The following is a 20,155-nucleotide window of genomic DNA, read 5'->3' as shown; positions in this document are numbered from 1 at the left end:
ACCCCATCAAAACAGCAGCCCCCCAACCCCATCAAAACAGCACCCCAACCCCCATCAAAACAGCAGCCCCCCAGACCCCATCCAAACAGCAGCCCCCAACCCCCATCCAAACAGCAGCCCCCCAACCCCCATCAAAACAGCAGCCCCCCAACCCCATCAAAACAGCAGCCCCCCAACCCCATCAAAAACCGCAGCCCCCCCAACCCCAGCTCAAAACAGCAGCCCCCAGACCCCATCCAAAACAGCAGCCCCCAGACCCCATCCAACAGCAGCCCCCAACCATCAAAACAGCAGCCCCCCCAATCCCCATCAAACAGCAGCCCCCCAAAATCCCCATCAGAACAGCAGCCCCTCCAACCCCCATCAGAACAGCAGCCCCCCAACCCCATCAAAAACTAGCAGCCCCCCAACCCCCCATCAAAACAGCAGCCCCACCAGAGACCCCCATACCAACAGCAGCCCCCACCCCCATCCAAACAGCAGCCCCAAAATACCCCATCAGAACATGCAGCCCCCCAACCCCATCAAACCAGCGCCCCCCAAACCCCCATCAAAACAGCAGCCCCCAAATCCCCATCAGAACAGCAGCCCCCCCGACCCCATCAAACAGAAGCCCCCAAACCCCATCCAAACAGCAGCCCCCCAACCCCATCAAAACAGCAGCACCCAACCCCCATCCAAACAGCAGCCCTCGAACCCCCATCAAAACAGCAGCCCCCAAAACCCCATCAAAACAGCAGCCCCCCAGACCCCATCAAAACAGCAGCCCCCAAACCCCCATCAAAACAGCAGCCCCCAAAATCCCCATCAGAACAGCAGCCCCCCCCAGACCCCATCAAAACAGCAGCCCCCAAACCCCCATCAAAACAGCAGCCCCAACCCCCCTATCAAAACAGCAGCCCCCAACCCCCATCAAAACAGCAGCCCCAACCCCCATCCAAACAGCAGCCCCCGAACCCCCATCAAAACAGCAGCCCCCCAGACCCCATCAAAACAGCAGCCCCCAACCCCCCATCCAAACAGCAGCCCCCCAACCCCATCAAAACAGCAGCCCCAACCCCCATCCAAACAGCAGCCCTCGAACCCCCATCAAAACAGCAGCCCCCAAAACCCCATCAAAACAGCAGCCCCCCAGACCCATCAAAACAGCAGCCCCCAAACCCCCATCAAAACAGCAGCCCCCCAAAATCCCCATCAGAACAGCAGCCCCCCCAGACCCCATCAAAACAGCAGCCCCCAAACCCCCATCAAAACAGCAGCCCCAACCCCCCTATCAAAACAGCAGCCCCCAACCCCCATCAAAACAGCAGCCCCAACCCCCATCCAAACAGCAGCCCCCCAACCCCCACCAAAACAGCAGCCCCGCCACGGCCGGGGAGGGACGCGCTTCTCACCTCCCTCGGCTCCGTTTACGTAACCGAAACCGCAGAATAAAGGGCTCCTCAGATCCTCGGGCGCTGCTCCCAGGGGTGCGGGAAGGTGTCCCGGGAGCGCCTCTCCATCGCCACAGGCCCGCGGGCAGTAGCCAAGGCCCAGGGAAGCCCGAGGCTCTGCGGGGGACGGTCTGACACCCCCACCTGCCAGGACGCGGTGGTGTCAGGACCCCGAGACGACTCATTCTGGACCGTTTCTGTGGCCCGGGATCTCTCAAAACCTGCTGCGGGCAGTGGCTTCATTCCAGCCTTCCACGCCCTAATTTCCCACGGCTCACATTGGCGGCGGCCCCCTCGGCCTGGGACTAGGGAAACGGTTCGAGTCCCGGGCTGGGGAGGGCCTGGAGGGAAAGGCTGCAGGGGCGTCCCTGGCAGCGAAGAAAGACCAAAGCGCCAGGCGCAGGGCCCGGAGACGGTGACAGACCTGTCCCTGGCGCGGCGGACGGTGACCCCCGCCCGTGGCCTTTGCGAAGCCTCCCTGCCGCCTCCGGGCACCGAGCGCGCAGCGCCGAACCCCGGGCATCCTAATCTGGGGTCGCCGGGACGCGCGGGACGGCCCGGGAAGGGGGCTCGGGTGAGCGCGGGGGCAGGGGCTGCGGCGCAGGTGGCTGCTGGGGCTGATGGGCCCAGTCTGCGTCCCCGGGTGACCCCCGAGCCGTGCCCACAGGACCGAGCCCCGCGCCCGCTTACCTTGGAGACGCAGGGATTGCAGCGGCGGCGCCTCTGCTCCTCCACAGCTCACGACCTGGTGCTCAGCTGAGGGCTCCGCCGCGGCCCCGCCCCGTGCCCGCCCCCGGCCCCCAGCGTCCCGCGCCCGCCCCCGCCCCCGTGCTCGTTGGCATCCCCGCCCCCGACCCCCCACCCGGCCCGGGAAACGTGCGAGGCGCCCCGAGGCGTCTGCCTTACAAGGCGGGTTCTGAGCAGGCCCCGCGGGCCACCGGGTATCCGCTCAGCGCAGCCAATGATGTGATCCACGCACAGTGTCCGGTTTTAAGATGCTTCCTGGGCTCCTGAGAAAATCACTACAAATGGGTTGAACAACAGGGGTTCCCTCTTAAGGCTTAGGAGGCCAGAAGTCCGACATCAAGGCCTGTGCGCTCAGGAGGTTCCCACCTCTTCCAGCTTCTGTGGCTCCAGGCGGTCCTGGGCGGTGGCCCCATGGCTCCACCTCTGCCCCTGTCCTCACGGGGCCTCCTTCCCAGAGTTTGTGTCTGTCTTCTCCTTTGCTTATCAGGACACCTGTCACTGGATTTAAGGGCCACCAGGATAAGCTGGGATAATCTCAAAATCTTTAATGGAATTACATCTACAAAGATCCTATTTTACAGTAAGGTCTTACTCTGAGGTTCTGGGTCGATGTGAATTTTTTGGGTGAGGGGCACTACCCCCCCAGCACCAAAGCTTTTCCCAGCTCCACCTGTGGCGCTGCACCAGTGACCAGCAGCGCTCACCAAGGCGCCTGCCTGCGGCTGTTTCCACGGCTTTCTGCACAGGTTCTGTGTCCGCAGTTGGGAGCACCAGGCCAGGCAGCTGTCACATAGGAGGAGGCCGGCTCTCAGGGACAAGCCCCTGCTGCCCAGCACCCTCGCCCACCCTGCCAGGGTTTGGGGTTGGGTTTTGTGGGCAGAGGTTCAGGCTGACAGTGGAGGTTGGGCAGGGCAGACACAGCGTGTTGGGTAGCACTGGAAGCCCTGGACGGAAGCGACGGCGGGAGACGCTGGGCCATCCGCGTCTGCAGTGGGAGACCAGGACAGGAGCCCAGGTCCATTGGGAGGCCCCATGTTGAAGATGGAGGCACAGGGAGTGGGGGGAGAAATGGACTCCTGGGGACAGACAGCAGCAGACATGAAAAGGCCTCCGATGCCAAGTGTGGGGATGCCGGGTCCCAGCAGCTGAGGTGGGGCCGCTCCCACCAGGCCTGCAGCTGGACCTGTCAGGTGTCCACCCACCCCTGGCAGCTGAACGTCCTTTGATGGCCTATGGACTGAGCAGCTTCTGTGGGCCCTGTGGGGGTGTGGCCCACAGAAGGTGAGCAGTCACGGCCCCTTGAGAACCCTAAGCAGCTCCTGTGTGGGTCCTGGGCTGGGGACAAGCTACAACCTGGGTGCATGGGGCCTGAGGGGGTGGTCAGTGTGACGCCTGTCGCTGAAGGAACGACGTGCCTGCCTGGGTGTGGGGCCTGGAAAGGCTCATGGGGGTGTTGAAGCCGCTCCCACGGGTCATTGGCAGCTTAGGTAAAATGTCTGCCGAGATGTGTGTGTGCACGTGTGTGTGTGTGTGCACATGGATGCGTGTGTTTGTGTATTCCTGTGTGTGAATGTGCACCTGTATGTGTGAGTATGCATGCTGGTGTATGTATGTTGGTATGTGCTCAGCTGCGTATGTTCAGCTGTGTGTCTGTGTGTCTCTGTGTGTTTGCACGAGTGTGTGTCTGCATGTGCCTGTGTCTCTGTGTGAATGTGTGTTTGCACCTGTAGGTCCACGTGCCTGTGTGCCTGTGTGTGCTTGTGTGCACATGCCTGTGTCTGTGTGTTTGCATGTGTGTGCATGTGCCTCTGTGCCTGTGCCCATGTGTCTTTGTGTGTATGTGTATGTGTTTGCACCTGTGTGTGTGCACGTGCCTTGTGTGTTTGGGCTATGATTACATCTGGTTATATTGTTTAAAGAAGCCAAGTTCAATTTCAAGGTTGGAATTGCTGTGGAACATGGAATGAAAGTACAGGTTCTGGGTCTTGCTGCCAGGGAGCGACTCTGACTCCACTATCACACACCTGTGACCCAGGGAAGGGCATTTGAGCCTTGTGGCCTCACTGTTGCCACTGGTCAGATGCTGATGAGGAGGGGAAGCCACATGGGGGGTGTTCAGCCCTAGGCAGAGCTGCTTGGAGCACATTCTTCATATGCCAGCCATTGCTACCTCAGTTCCACAGCCGATGCTAGGGAAGGATGCGGGGACACGGCAACAGGACAGTGTGCTGGGCAGAAAAGATGTGGACAGGAGCCCATGCCTGGCAGAGACACAGAGGACCAGAGAGAGGATGGCGTCGCAGAGCTGAGGGCCGCAGAGAAGGGAGGCGCTTGTGTCTGCAGTGGAGAGGACACACCCCAGCTGGCAAGGGCAGGGGCGGAGGCCCTGGGTGTGGCTGTCAGAGGCAGTGGGCAGTGAGCTCTGTGAAGCCGAGATGGCTCCAAGCAGACCACACGGAGCCGGGTCTGCTTCTGTCCCTGCAATTGTTTTCCCCGCTGCCAGAAGTGGCTTCACTTGTTGTGTGGATGCCCTGCACTCAGCCCGGGACTAGATGGATTCACAGCCAGATTCTACCAAACATACGAAGAACTAATACCAATCCTTCTGAAACTATTCCAAGAAATTGAAGAGGGGGGATATCTCTCTAACTCATTCTGTGAGGCCAGTATCACCCTGGGACCAAAACCAGACAAAGACACAACAAAAAAAGAAAACTCCAGATCAATATCCCTGTGAATACAGTGTAAAAATCCTCAACAAAATACCAGAAAATAGAACCCGACAGCACATCAAAACGGTAATGCACCCTGATCAGGTGGGATTTATCCCAGGCATGCAAATCAATAAATGAGACATGGCACATGAACAGAATTCAGGATAAAAACCAAATGATCATCTAAATAGATGCTTTTGATCAAATTCAGCCTCCCTTCATGATAAAATTCTCAACAAACTAGAAGGAACATGCATCAACATAATAGAAGCCTTCCATGACAAATCCACAGCCAGCATCATACTTAACAGGGAAAAGTTGAAAGTATTCCCTCTAAGAACTGGTATAAGACCCGGATGCCCACTTTCAGCACTTTTATGCTACATAGTACTGAAAGTCCTGGCCAGAGCAATCAGGCAAGAGAAAGAAATAAAGGGAATGCAAATTGAAGAAGAAGGAGCCCAAACTATCCCTTTCTGTTGGTGAAATGATATTCTGTATAGAAAACCCTAAAGACTTGTATTAGTCCATTTTCACACTGCTGGTAAAGGCATGCCTGAGACTCAGTAATTTATAAACAAAAGGAGGTTTAATGGACTCACAGTTCCACATGGCTGGGGAGGCCTCACAATCATGGTGGAAGGCAAAAGGCAGATCTTACATGGCAGCAGGCAAGAGAGAGAATGAAGGCCAAGTGAGGGGTTTCCCCTATAAAACCGTCAGATCTCGTGAGACTTATTCACTACCATGAGAACAGTGTGGGGAAAGCTGCCCCCGTGATTCAATTCTCTCCCACCAGGTCCCTCCCACAACACATGGGAATTATGGCAGCTACAATTCAAGATGAGAGTTGTGTGGGGACACTGCCAAACCGTATTAAGACTCCACCAAAAAACTCTTAGATTTGATAAATAACATTTAAGGATACAAAATTAATGTACAGAAATCAATAGCATTCTTATACACCAATAACCATCTGGCCAAGAACCGAATCAGGAAGGCAATCTCATTTATTATAGCTACAAAAAATTACCTAGATATATATTTAACCAAGGAAGTGAAAGATCGTTATAAGGAGAACTACAACATGCTGATGAAATAAGTAATACATGACACAAACAGATGGAAACGCATCCCATGCTCATGGATTGGAATAATCAATATTGTTAAAAATTATTATACTGTTCAAAGGAATCAACAGACCCAACACAATCTCTATCAAATTAGAAAAAAAATCCTAAAATTTACATGGAACTCACAAACAGCCTAACTAGCCAAAGCAATCCAAAGCTAAAAGAACAAAGTTGGAGGCATCACATCACCTGGCTTCAAATTATACTACAAGCATATGGTAACCAAAACAGCACGGCAGTAGTACAAACATAGACATATAGATTAATGGAACAGAATAGAGGACTCAGAAATGAAGACACAAAGTCAATAAAAATATACATTGAGGAAATGACACCCTTTTCAATAAATGGTGCTGGGAAAACTGGATTGGCATATGCAGAAGAATGAAACTGGACCAATACCTCTTACCATATACGAATGTTAACTCAAGATGGATTGAAGACCTAAACATAAGACCCAAAACTATAAAAATCCTAGAAGAAAACTTAGGAAAAATTCTTCTGGACATTGACCTAGGCAAATAATTTATGACCAAGTCCTCAAAGCAACTGTAACAAAAACAAAAATAGACAAATGGAACTTAAACTTCTGCACAGCAAAGAAACTATCAACAGGGTAAATATACAACCTGCAGAATGGGAAAATAGTTGCAAACTATGCATCTAACAAAGGGCTAATATCTAGAATCTACAAGGAAGTCAAACCAAATAAGCCCATTAAAAAGTGGGCAAAGGATATGAACAGACATTTTTCCAAAGAAGACACAAAAGTGGTCAAAAAACATGAAAAAATGCTCAACATCACTAATTATCAGAGAAAGGCAAATTAAAATCATAATGCAATACCATCTTAGACCAATCAGAATGGCTATAATTAAAGTCTAAAAACAAGAGATTTTAGTGAAGATGTGGAGAAAGGGGAATGCTACTGGGAAGGTAAATCAGTATAATCTTTCTGGAAAACAGTATGGAGATTTCTCTAATAGAACCACTATTTGGTTCAGCAACTCCACTAATCGGTGTATACCCAAAGGGAAAGAATTAATTATATCAAAAACCACCTGCACTTGTATGTTTATCACAATACTATTCACAACAGAAAAGATAATGGATCAACCTAAGCATCCATCAGTGGAGGACCGGTTAAAGAAAATGTAGCATATACACACAAGGTAATACTACCCCTTCATAATAAAGAATGAAATCATATCTTTTGAGCAACATGGATAGAGGCCATTATCCTGAGTGAAATAACTCAGAAACAAAAAGTCAAATACCACATGTTCTCACATATAAGTGGCAGCTAAACAATGTGTACACATGGACATATGGAGTGGAATAATAAGACACTGGACACTCCAAAAGGTGGGAGGGTGGAAGGGGGTGAGAGTTGAAAAAATTACTTATTCAGTACAATGTTCACTATTCAGTCGATGGGTACACTAAAAGCCCAGATGTCACCACTATGCAATATATGCATGGAAGAAATCTGCACTTCTACCCCTTACATCTATAAACACTTTAAAACTCTGTTCTTAAATAACTGCATCTCAGAATGAGATTTTGTCTTATCTGCATCCCCGAATAAGATTTACTTAGGTGTGGATTTCTTCTTTTTATTTATGCAGCTTGTCATAATTAACTCATCATATACCTGTGGATTTGTGTCTTTTGTCAGTTCTGTGAAATCCTCAGGAATACTGATAGGACTCCAGAAATATCCAACACCAGAGAAGGCAACAATTTTTGACATCCAATCAGAAATATTAGGCATACAAACAAGTGGGAAAATAGGAGCCATAAGGAGACCAATTAGTCTATTAAAACTGATCCAGAACAGACACAAAGGCATTAAAACAATATCAAAACTGTATTCCACATATTGTAAAAGCTAATTTGAGGCACGGAAGATATAACACCACTCTGGATCATTGTTCCAGAGGTGAAAGCTACAATGTATAAAATAAGAACTGCACTGCATGGGATTAATGGCCCATTAGATGTTAAAGAAAAAAAAGATTATTCATTGTGAAACCATAGCAATATGAACGATCTGAAATGAAACCAAAAGAAAAGAGGATTAAAAAAATTAAGCCAAATAATCTGTAATCTGTGGGACAACTTCACGTGGCTTAATATATATTTAATTGAAGTCCCTGAAGGAGAGAAGAAAACATGAGTAATGAGGGTAGTGCATTAAAAACGATGTTTGGAAAAATAATGACAACATTTTTTTCCAAATTGGATGTTAACTATAAACCTAGAGATGCAAGAAGTTCAATGCACCTCAAGCACAAGTACCATTGAATAAAATTACATCATGTCTCATTATAATCAAATTGCTCAGTCCCAATGATAAATAGAAATTTTAAAAGCAGACAGGAAAAATTGTCAAAGTATGTAGAGGGGAACACTGGTCCATCCCATAGAAGTTATTTCAGACTTGTTGAGGCTAGTAAGCCGTGTTTTGGGCAATATTCCTTGTGTGCCTAAGGAGAATGCACATTTTCTACTAATAATAAATGAGCTTCCAGTTCCACAGATGTCCCATAAATCAAGCCTGTAAATGGTGTTGTCCAAATCTATATTTTTATTATTTTAAAAATATGGTTGACCTAACAGTGATTGAGTTGCATTGAAAACTTCCATAAGTGATAATTTTTTCTAAATTATTTCCTGTGGGCTCTGTGTTTGCTTTACATGTTTCCCCTCAATAAACACATCTTTTTTGACGTCCCATTAGTGTAGGATTGTTGGTGGTCAACTTGGCTTTTATTTATCTGAAAATATGATTAATTTGCTCTTTTTCCTTTTTTTTTTTTTTTGAGACGGAGTCTCGCTCTGTCGCCCAGGCTGGAGTGCAGTGGCCGGATCTCAGCTCACTGCAAGCTCCGCCTCCCGGGTTCACGCCATTCTCCTGCCTCAGCCTCCCGAGTAGCTGGGACTACAGGCGCTGCCACCTCGCCCGGCTAGTTTTTTGTGTTTTTTAGTAGAGACGGGGTTTCACCGTGTTAGCCAGGATGGTCTCGATCTCCTGACCTCGTGATCCGCCCGTCTTGGCCTCCCAAAGTGCTGGGATTACAGGCTTGAGCCACCGCGCCCGGCCTCTTTTTCCTAAAAATAGTGTTGCTGGGTACATAATTCCAGGTCAAAAGTTTTTTTTTTGTTTTTTTTTTTTTTTGTCACACTTTGTACATATTACTATTTATCTACCTACTGTTGTTACCATTAACACATCTGCTGTCTCATTGCTTTTCCTTCTGTGGATGATTTGTTGTTTCTTTCTGGTTGTTTTTAAAGTTAGATTTTGTTTTGTGTTCCGCCTTACCCTACAATGCATCTAGGCCTGGATTTCTTATTTCCATTTGTGCAGCTTGTCATGAATTACTCATCATGAATACCTATGGATTCAGGTCTCTTGTCAATAATTACCCAGGTTCAGTTATTTCTTTATAGCAATGCAACAATGGGTTCATTCAGAAAATTGGCACTGAGGAGCAGGACATTGCTATAAAGATACCTGAAAATGTGGTAGCAGGTTTGGAACTGGGTAATGAGCAGAGGTTGGAAGACTTTGGAGGGCTCAGAAGAAGACAGAAAAGTGAGGGAAAGTTTGGAACTCAGTGACTCATTAAGGGGCTGGAAGCAAAATGCAGATAGAAATATGGATAATGAAGGCCAGGCTGACAAGGTCTCAGATGGAAACGAGGAAGTTATTGGGAACTGGAGCAAAGGTCACCCTCGTGTGCCTTAGCAAAGAGCTTGGCTGCATTGTATTCGTGTCCTAGTGATCTGTGGAAGTTTGAACTTAAGAATGGTAACTTAGGGTGTCTGGCAGAAGACATTTCTAAGCAGCTCAACATTCAAGAAGTGGCATGGCTGCTTCTAATCACCTATGATCAGATATGGGAGCAAATGAATGACTTAAAGTTAGAATTTATACCTACAAGGAAAGCAGGGTGTAACAGTTTGGAACATTTGCAGCTTAGCCATGTGGTAGAGAAAGGAAAAAATGTTTTCAGGAGAGGAATCCAAACAGGCTGCAGAGCAACCACCTATTAGAGAGATTTGCATGGCTAAAAGGGAGCCAAGTGCTAATATCCAAGACAATGGGAAAAAGACCTTGAAGACATTTCAGAGATCTTTGCAGTAGCCCCTCCCATCACAGGCCCAGAGGCCAAGCAGAAAGAATGGCTTAATGGGCCAGGACTAGGGCCCTGATGCCCTGTGCAGCCTGGGGACACTGGTACCTGTATCCCAACTTCTTCAGGTGGTTCAGTGGTGGTTCAACAGTCTCCAGGTACAGTGTGGACTGCTGCTCTAGAGGGTAAGCCTTGGTGACTTCCAAGTAGTGTGAACTCTGCAGGAACACAGAACACAAGAGTGAAGGGGGATTGGCAGCTTCCCTCTAGATTACAGAGGATGTGTGGGAAAACCTGGCTGCCCAGGCAGAAGCCTGCTGCAGCGGCAGAGCCCTCACAGAGATACTCTATGAGGGCAATGCTGGGAGGAAATGTAGGGTTGGAGCCCACACAGACTCCTCCAGGGCACTGCGTAGTGGAGCTACGGGTAGAGGGCCTCTGCCCTCCAGACCCCAGAATGTTTGATCTACTGGCAGCAGCCTCAGCCTGGAAAAGCCACAAGTACTTAACTCTAACCCATGAGATTGGCTGCAGGGGCCGCAAGCTGCAAAGGCACAGGGGTGGAGCTGTACAAGGCCTTGGGAGCCCACGCCTCACACCAGTGTGCCTCATGAAGTCAAAGGAGATTATTTTGGAACTTTAAGGTTTAATGTGTGCCCTGCTGAGTTTCGGACTTGCTTGGGGCCTGTAGCCTCTTTCTTTTGGCCAGTATTTTCCTCTTGGAATACGTATGTTTACCCAGTACCTGTACCATCATTGTATCCATTGTCTGCGAAGTAAATAACTTGTTTTTGATCTCACAGGCTCATAGGTGGAAGGAACTCATCTCCAGAGGAGCCTTTAGACTTGGCATTTTGATTGAGTTGATCCTGGAATGAGTTTAGACTTTCAGGGACTATTGGGAAGGGATGATTGCATGTTGCAAGGTGAGTTGGACATGAGATTTGAGGGACCAGGGGTGGAATGATATAGCTTGGATGTTTGTCCCCTCCAAGTCCCACGTTGAGATGTAATCCCCAGTGCTGGAGGTGGGGCCTGGTGGGAGGTGTTTGAATCATGGGAGCAGGTTCCTCATAAATAGTTTAGTGCCATCCCCTTGGTGATGAGTGAGTTCTTGCTCTGGTCGTTCACTTGAGATCTGGTCATTTAAAAATGTATGGCACCCCCGCCAACCCCACCACTCTCTCTTGCTCCTGCTCTCACTACATGACGTGTTGGTTCCCACCCCACCTCCTGCCATGACAGAAGCTTCCTGAGGCCTCACCAGAAGCCAAGCAGATACCAGCACCGTGCTTCCTGTACAGCCTGCAGAGCTGTGAGCCAGTTAAACCTGCTTTTAGAATAAATTACCCAGCCTCAGGTATTTCTTTATAGAAACACAAAAACAGCCCAATGTCATAGATATATTTAGAAAACTGATTATCTTTTAAAATATGACTACAGATTAAATTGCAGAGTTCATTAAAATATAGAGGATGCCTGCAGTTCTCTGGTCTTCTCTTGACTCTTGTTGTCTACTAAGATAAGAAGTCTGGGCTAGGCTGAAGAACTCAGAATCCAGATATGGGGTTTCCCAGTACTGTGCTCCCATTTCTCAGTACTGTGTGCTCCTATTTTCCAGAACCGTGCTCTCATTTCCCAGTACTGACCTCCCATTTCACAGTACTGTGTGCCTTCATTTCTCCATACTATGCTTCTATTTCCCAGTACTGTGGGCTCCCATTTCTCATACTGTGCTCCCATTTCTCAGTACTCCCATTTCTCAGTACTGTGCTCCCATTTTCCAGTACTATGCTCCCATTTCCCAGTGCTGTGTGCTCCCATTTCCCAGTACTGTGTTCTCCCATTTCCCAATACTACGTGCTCCCATTTCCCAATACTGTGTTCTCCCATTTCCCAGACTCTGTGCTCCCATTTCCCAGCACTGTGTTCCCATTTCCCAGCACTGTGCTCCCATTTCCCAGTACTGTGTTCTCCCATTTCCCAGTACTGTGTTCTCCCATTTCCCAATACTATGTGCTCCCATTTCCAATACTGTGTTCTCCCATTTCCCAGTACTCTGTGCTCCCATTTCCTAGTACTGTGTTCCCATTTCCCAGCACTGTGCTCCCATTTCCCAGTACTCTGTGCTCCCATTTCTCAGTACTCCCATTTCTCAGTACTGTTTCTCCCATTTCCCAGTACTATGCTCCCATTTCCCAGTGCTGTGTGCTCCATTTCCCAGTACTGTGTGCTCCCATTTCCCAATACTGTGTTCTCCCATTTCCCAGACTCTGTGCTCCCATTTCCTAGTACAGTGTTTCCCATTTCCCAGCACTGTGCTCCCATTTCCCAGTACTGTGTTCTCCCATTTCCCAGTACTGTGTTCTCCCATTTCCCAGTACTGTGTTCTCCCATTTCCCAATACTATGTGCTCCCATTTCCCAATACTGTGTTCTCCCATTTCCCAGTACTCTGTGTTCCCATTCCTAGTACTGTGTTCCATTTCCCAGCACTGTGCTCCCATTTCCCAGTACTCTGTGCTCCCATTTCTCAGTACTCCCATTTCTCAGTACTGTTCTCCCATTTCCCAGTACTATGCTCCCATTTCCCAGTGCTGTGTGCTCCCATTTCCCAGTAATGTGCTCTCATTTCGCAGTGCCGTGTGCTCCCGTTTCCCAGTCCTGTGCTCCCATTTCCCAGTCCTCTGTGCTCTCATTTCCCAGTGCTGTGCTCCCATTTCCCAGTACTTGTGTTCTCCATTTCCCAATACTATGTGGCTCCCATTTCCCAGTACTGTTCTCCCATTTCCCAGTACTCTGTGCTCCCATTTCCTAGTACTGTGCTCCCATTTCCCAGTACTATGCTTCCATTTCTGAGTACTATGCTTCCATTTCCCAGCACTGTGCTCTCATTTCTCAGTACTGTGGCCCACACGTGTGATCCAATATCCCCGGCCCATCAGCTCTTCTTGAGCAGCAAGAGGCCCTGCAGCTGGCTGGCTGGCTGGATAGCACAGTTAAGCAGGTAGCCGTATCCTGTGCAGTTGCTGGCAGCCCATCATCCTGGAGATGTAACCCCGCCTGCCAGGCTTGCTCTTCTTTGGTTGTGATGATGACGACAGTGATGGATGCTGGGCTCTGAGGGTCCTGGTTCCTTCGAAGGACATACAGGGGCCTCTGAGATGATGGGCTCTGGTTGCTGGCCTGTGGCATGTGCAGGAGCAGGAAGCTTTGCAAGGTAGACTCTCCAGGCAGGACCTTGATGCAGGGGTGGGGTTTCAGGGTGGAAGACCTGGATCACAGGGGCACCTCAGCTTCTGCAGGACAAAACAAAGTCACTCTTTGAGCAGCCACCAGGGAGGGAGCTCAGCTCTACTTGTGATGGAAACCCACCAGTGGCTTTTATCCCACCCTCTTCCCTGGAGAGGCAGGGCTGGTTTCTGGGAGGATCATCACCTTGGCTTAGCCCCACTCCCAGCTGGGTCTAGTGAGAGTCCTCCTGAGCAAGGCTCCTGCCCTCCCCATCCTTCCAGAAAGCTTAGAGATGAGCGCACGACTGACATAGGCCATTTTCTATTGTTCTTCTTGGGAAATATATCTTTTTTTTTTTTTTTTCAATATGTTTAATTTTAACAATGTTTCCACATGACTTTATAAATGAGAGCTATTTTATTTATAGTTTATTACAAATCCACTGAGAAGTCTGGAATGTATGGAATCAGAGAGCTAGATCAAAAAACATGGTTGAACAGCAAAAATTAGATGTAAGTAGAATTTCAATTTATAATTTACATTAATAACTCTCATTTCCTTTGCTTTTTAGTTTTTTGCGTGGTTTTAATCCTCTTATATCTTTTTGAAAGACAACCCATCTTTTATCACTACATATTTTAAAAAACATTTCCTTTGGCCTGGTGCGGTGGCTCACGCCTGTAATCCCAGCACTTTGGGGGGCCAAGGTGGGTGGATCATGAGGTCAGGAGATCGAGATCTTCCTGGCTAATATGGTGAAACCCCGTATCTACTAAAAATACAAAAAATTAGCCGGGGGTGGTGGCGGGTGCCTGTAGTCCCAGCTACTCAGGAGGCTGAGGCAGGAGAATGGCGTGAACCCGGAAGGTGGAGCTTGCAGTGAGCCGAGATCACACCCTTGCACTTCAGCCTGGGCGACAGAGCGAGACTCCATCTAAATATATATATTGTATATATATTTTTCTTAAAATATATATGTATATAAATTTTTTCTTTAAAGCATTTATCAATTGAGTTATGTTGTGTCTAGAATTTTATTTACCCTTCTTGGATTCACTGCACTTTAAAAATCTGTGAGTTGGTGTCTTCTAACAATATTGGCAAATTCTCAGCCTAATCTCCTTAAATACGACCTCTTCCCAATTTTCTCTTTTCTGTTTCTGGGACTCTAACTAAACATAACACAGTCTTCAAACTGTATTCTCATTAATGTCTTTCACATTTCCCATTTCTGTCACTTTGTGTCTATTTCAGTAATTTGTTCACCTCTAGATTCTAGTTCTCTAATTCACTTTTCAATTGTGTCTATTTTGTTGTCAAATCCATCCATCAATTAAAAAAAAATCAGTGATATTTTCTCATTTGTATTAGTTTTATTTGGTATTTTTCCACATCTGCTTGGTAATTTAAAAAATAGTTTTCTGTTTCTCTCCAGATATTTTTGAGTTTGTGTTTTCTTTTATGTTTTGGTCGGCCAAATTCAATATCTGAAGTATTTGTGTGTCTGTTTCTACTATGGTTTCTGTTGCTTTCTCACTCACAGTGCTTTGTTTTCACGTGCGGTGAGTTATTTTTCATTGAGAGTTGCTCATTCGCTTGTAGTTTTATTTGTGAGAAATCTTTGAGCCTTAGGATGAAGGTTTGTTACTCCGAAGGAATGATGCTTGGCCCCTGGGAATGATCAGTGCAGAATCAGTCTACGTTAAACTCTCAGCTTGGGGAGTTTCGGTCACCCACCTCGTACACAGTTAGGGACAACCTTTGCTCCAAATACTCGGCAGTGTTTTTTCTCTTTTTCTTTCAGCTCCAGGGCTCGAGATGACTGATCACTCCTGATTCCTTTGCGGGTGGAGAAGTGAGTTACTTCCACTTTGCCACTGCAATGAGGGTACCGCCATCTGGGGGTGCCAACTTTAAGAGATTACTGATTGGCTTGCCATTTTGGCTGTGCTCTCAGCTTGATCTTCTCTTTTTGCCTCTTGTAAAGCTGAAGTTCACCAGGTTTCCCAAACACCCTCGGGGCAAAGGCCAGCTGCACTCCCCACTGGGTTTCTCTCTGGGTTCCTCTGTGCCTTCAACCCCGGCCTGAAAATTCCTTATGTCGCCTCAGTTCATTGATGCCTTTAAGAATACTTACACTCGCACTCATATGGACACGGACACGCACACACCCAACTTCTCGCACTCACATGGACACAGACACGCATGCGCGCACACACACAACCCTAACTTCCTCAGACACGCACGCGCACACACACACCCCCACTTCTCGCACTCACATGGACACCGGACACGCACGCGCGCACACACACAACCCTAATTTCCTCGGACACACACGCGCACACACACACCCCCTAACTTCTCGCACTCACATGGACATAGACACGCACGCGCACACCCACCCCTAACTTCTTGCACTCACAGGGACACAGACACGCATGCGCACACACACACAACCCTAACTTCCTCGGACACGCACGCGCACACACACACCCCCTAACTTCTCGCACTCACATGGACATAGACACGCACGCGCACACACCCCTAACTTCTTGCACTCACATGGACACGCACGCGCACACACCCCCTAACTTCTCGCACTCACATGGACATAGACACGCACGCGCACACACCCCCTAACTTCTCGCACTCACATGGACGCGGGGAAACGCGCGCACACACCCCCTAACTTCTCGCACTCACATGGACATAGACACGCGCACACACACACCCCCCTAACTTCTTGCACTCACATGGACACGCACGCGCGCACACCCCCTAACTTCTCGCACTCACATGGACATAGACACGCACGTGCACACACCCCCTAACTTCTCGCACTCACATGGACATAGACACGCACGCGCACACACCCCTAACTTCTCGCACTCACATGGACATAGACACGCACGTGCACACACCCCCTAACTTCTCGCACTCACATGGACATAGACACGCACGCGCACACACCCCCTAACTTCTTGCACTCACATGGACACGCACGCGCACACACCCCCTAACTTCTCACACTCACATGGACGCGGAAACGCAACGCGCGCACACACACACACAACCCTAACTTCCTCAGTTTTCAGAGCATTGTCCAATCCTGGTAAGTGACTTGCCACGTGACTAGAACCTCAGGCTTCGTATCACTACCTTCTTTCTTTCCCCTCCCTTTTCCCTTTATGCCATCAGTCTGTATTCCACGATCTTTAAAATCTACCTTAAGTCCTTTCTGGGATTATGTAAAAATCAGACAACTCTCTTAGCCACCATTTCCTTTTCTAGAGATACGAGTGACTGACTCCTACCCACAGGCACTTTGAGAAGGGGAAGGCATACTGAAGAAGTGTTTCATGTGGGCTACAGTAATTCACAACTGTAAGACGTTATCACAGCCAACATTTGCTGTATAAAACCCTAGTGGTGAATATTTGTTTTTGAATGAGGCTAAATCATTTCAAAAGCACCCTAGGAAAACCAGATGCTTCAGAAATGATTTAGCCTCATTCAAACATAATGCAAATGATAAAGAACATGCAAACAATAAATAATGTGACCTGAATTATCTGTAACTTCAGCAGACAAGCTGTGGTTGGCTGAGTTTGAACTTCTATAAAACACACTGAACCATCTTGTTTCAAATCACTAATCAAGCTCTGCCATGGGAACGTGCTCTTTTTTGGACATCTGACCCTTCCAAACCTTATGTTGAAATTTGATCTCCAGTGTTGGAGATGGGGCCTCACAGGAGGTGTTTGTGTCATGGGGGTGGACCCCTTGCAAAGAGATTAAAGCCCTCCCGCTGAAAGGAGTGAGTTCAGCTCTAGTAGTTCTTGCTCTAACCAACCCATGGGCTCTTGTTGAAAAGGGCCTGGAGCCTCCTCCACCCCTTCACCTCCCCTCTCTCCATGTGATCTCTGCACATGTCAGCTCCCTTCACCTTCTGCTGTTAGTGGAAGAAGGCTGAGACCATCACCACATACATAGCTCAGTCATCAGAATCATAAGCCAAATACACGTAGTATCAGGTGCGGTTCTGTAGACATTTTACATGAACTCAAGTTGTAGCTTCTTAAGTTTGTCCTCCATATCACTGAGACAGTTTTTTACAGCACCAATTTACTTCATGTTTCCTTGAAAGATTTTGATTTTGCAATTTCATGGTCAGTTTCTTGCAATCTTTCCATATCTCATTCAGCTCCCCTTTGATCTCAGTGGATTTGTCTTCTCATCTCAGCTTGTCTCCAATTATGATTTTGACTCCTGCCTCATTCAGCCCCTGTGCTATGCATCTCAAACACTGTTTTTCTAGAGAACAATTTTCCTAGGTTTGCTGTCTTTCTGGGCTTTCCTGGTGATGTCTATTCCCAGTTCTGCAACATTTTCACAGGATATACACAGAACCATCAGTCCTGACCTCTTGTCCTCTAGGGTGCTGGTCAGGGCTGTGCTGCTGGGAGACCTTGACCTTCCTCAGGGCTCCAGGGCACCCAGCCAGCTGTGGAAGCTGCCTGGAGCACAGGAACTCTGAGGATCCCAGGGCTCTTCATGTTTCCCCGATCATAGGACTTTTCTTGTATGGATCATGCCTTTGAGGATTCAGTGTGTGTTTATACCCTTTTCCTGTCCAGCTAGTTTTTGGGAGGTGCCTCTCTGAAGCATTGTGAGAAGGCAGGTACTGAATGGTAGAGTTCAGGGTGCAAAGGAGCTTGCTTTGCCTTGGAAAGCACAGGTAACAGCTTAGAGAAAGGGTTGAGGTCTCATTTTCAGATCCTATCATGTCTCGTGTTTCTTAGCTGAGGGGATACAGAAGTGGAGGGAGCGCATGCTCCTCTGGTTTCAAGTGCTCAGGCTTCCTATTCTGATGGCAGAGCATGGCTGGATGGTTTGCCAACTCATGTGTGAGCCTCATAGCAAATTCCTTTAGCCTTCTAGTGAGTAAACTTCCCCCTGATTCTGGAAGTCAATGATCATTTGTTTCACAGTTAAATTTCACTGCGTTCTATGGATCATCCTCAAGGTTTGAGCAGAAAGCTAGGATAGGTAGGGCCAGAGGCTTCTAATCAGAAACCATCTTAAAATGGCAGGTGTTCATTATTTAAAGTTCTTAGATTAGTACAACTGGGTGAAAATAATTCTTAGACTTAAAGCAAGATGAAAATGAGCGGTCTACAACGTATACATTGTTTACTGCCTAGAAAATAAAGATGAATCGATATTTTCATACCTCGTCTGCCGTGCACTACTTCTAAAGACAGACACGTGGCTCACATTCTGGGGTTACTGTTGACATCAAGAGACAAGGAAACAACAAGCATCCTAGCCCTTGAGTTTGCACTGGTGATTTTTTAAAGAAGATATTGCACTCTCTAGAGAACCAAACTTGGGTAGATTTCAACGTGACCCGTACTGCCACATATCTCACCTGAATCTCAGTCTTCACTTTCAGCACTGTCGGTTTCACGGGCTGTCTTCGTTCTTGTTGCAGCCTGTTTGCGATATTCAGAAAGAGAAACAACAGAGAACGTGTGATGGAATGTTTGTTATACTGCCGAAGTGGACAACATGTGTAAACGAGAGTACAGTTCAGAGATGAGCTTGTGACGGGGGCAATCGCTTCACCTCGCTGAGTTTTGGAGCCTTCGTTTTTGTGAAGATAGTGATAAGACTGCACTACTGGAAGAATGTTGCTTTTTCTTCTGCCTGTGTGCTGATACAGCGACAAAGAGTGCTTTTCCCTGATCAATAAGAGGGTCTTGTGGTAGCCAAGGAGGCTAGTTTGGATTTCTAGCATGAAAAGTGGAGAAACATGGGCCCACAAGAGGTCATCCCGTGCCTGGCACCTTCTTCTCACAACTCTTGCTTGATTGTGGTGAGTTCTGGCTGTCAGGGAGCCTGAAGTGCTTTCACACCCACATCTTGAGTAAGGTGTTTTGCTCTCTGCCCTGATGCTACACCAGCCCAGCCAGCCAAGGACTTGATGGCTTATATGTGCTGGCCAGGTGGCAGGAGAAGTGACTGTGTTGCTGCCCAGACTTTGCAAAGGTTTGGAGTTCGGGCTTATCTTAACTTGCAATGCTGAATGTGTCAGGAATTAGAGACCAGAAATGTGCAAAATCTTGCTTTGAAAGTTTTTGAAAGACCCACAAGCAAAAAAGTCACTAGGAGACTTCTAAATCAAAACAGCCTATCTATCACATGCTAAAGTCCCCCTTCTCTGATCCAATCCTTACAAATTATAATCAGGATATAAATGGATCTATAAATGAGTAAAGACAGGACATCAAGAAAAGCAAGAAGGGAAACCTTTGTTGGATCAGAAATGATAACTCCTAGAAGGAAAGAATGCAAATGGAAGCCAGTGCAGAAGGCATTCGTCAGGAGCGTGCTGCCGAACCTGGAAGAGCCCCCCAGGAATTGCCAGTGAGGAGCAGTGGATGCTCAGCTGGGCAGGGGCTCCTGATGGGACAATTAGCTGGGGGACTTGCAGGTTGAGCAGCCAGGCAGTGAAATGCTACTGCAAAACTTCCCAAACCATAGGCAACAATGGGAGTGTCTGCCACCAGATTATTGCAGTGGGCGCAGTAGTCTTGGTAGACACAGAGAAGTACAACGAAAAAATGTACAGAAGGAAGTGACAGGACTCAATAAACAAAGGAGAGCTAAGGTACCACCAAACCAATCCAAAAATTACTGAGAATAAAGAGAAAATAAAATATTAATTTGAAGTGAAAATAAAAGCATGAC

At 47.9% G+C, this 20,155-nt stretch overlaps 1 pseudogene; it reads right to left on the bottom strand.

Annotated features, from left to right (window-relative positions):
• Positions 1-3,064: 3,064 nt before the first annotated feature.
• LOC115896132 lies at positions 3,065-13,520 on the bottom strand (annotated as a pseudogene).
• Positions 13,521-20,155: the final 6,635 nt, after the last annotated feature.

Source organism: Rhinopithecus roxellana, unplaced genomic scaffold (genome assembly GCF_007565055.1).
Source record: "Rhinopithecus roxellana isolate Shanxi Qingling unplaced genomic scaffold, ASM756505v1 contig5262, whole genome shotgun sequence".
Classification (NCBI taxonomy): domain Eukaryota; kingdom Metazoa; phylum Chordata; class Mammalia; order Primates; family Cercopithecidae; genus Rhinopithecus; species Rhinopithecus roxellana.
Note: the sequence above shows the minus strand (reverse complement) of the source record. Positions and strands in the feature narration are given on the sequence as shown.